The sequence below is a fragment of the Sinocyclocheilus rhinocerous genome, unplaced genomic scaffold, assembly GCF_001515625.1.
Source record: "Sinocyclocheilus rhinocerous isolate Xijiao unplaced genomic scaffold, SAMN03320098_v1.1 scaffold8114, whole genome shotgun sequence".
Taxonomy (NCBI): Eukaryota; Metazoa; Chordata; class Actinopteri; order Cypriniformes; family Cyprinidae; genus Sinocyclocheilus; species Sinocyclocheilus rhinocerous.
In genome coordinates this window covers 22,710-23,718 of record NW_015655721.1, presented here as the reverse complement: position 1 = coordinate 23,718, position 1,009 = coordinate 22,710, and positions in this window count along the sequence as shown.

Genomic DNA, 1,009 nt, shown 5'->3' with positions numbered 1-1,009 from the left:
GAAGATCTGTGTGAAGATGGGGGCCAGTTGGTCAGCACAGACTTTTAGACAGGCAGGTGAAACACCGTCTGGGCCTGAAGCTTTCTCAGATTTCTATTTTCTGAAGACCCGGTTCACATCCTCCACACAGACCTTAAGCGCAGGTCGAATGGTGGGAGAGGGAGGGAGGGAGGGCAGGTGAATGTGTGAAGTAAAGTATTGGGTGTGAGTCTAGTCTTTTCAAATCTAGATGGCGCCATTGTCTTTTTCTACCTTTTCAACTCGCTCTGATCGAAATTGAAAAACTGATCTAAATCTGGCTGAAACCATTAATTACATTATTTGTTGGAAGAAATCTAAATATGAGACCACATAAACATGATTGAGGGGCCCCGTAGTAAATTCAGTGCCAAGGGCCCAGAACTCCTTGCGACGCTCCTGATTATGTGTGCCAAAGCAATACTGGAACCATGAGGACATGAGAGTGAGGAAATTATGATAAAACTTTATTTTTGGCTGAACCATCCTTAGATACTTGCTGCCCTCAGCCTCACTCTGTGATTTGATGAATAACATAAACAGTTTATTTTTGTACTGATGATAATAATGATGATTTAATAAAGAAATTATCAATTGTAGAATTATCAGTGATTTCATTCTTTATCACTGTCATGAAGCAATAATAACACATTTTTATAAAAAGTAAGCTATTTATTTTTCAGAATGTTTTGATAGCAAAGACTCTCTGTGACACATACTTCGCTAAAACATTTAAAAATCAGATTTACAATAAAGTGTAAAAACATAATGAGTTACACATGATGTGTGTTTGTTATCAACAACAGACGTGACATACAGTTTATAATAAAGAGCATGTGTCATGCTCTTTATTATGTGTCATGCAAATATACTGGCAGAAATTATATATATATATATATATATATATATATACCTATATATATATATATATATATATATATATATATATATATATATTAATCGCATGCGATTGTCAAGCGCATCTCGTCAG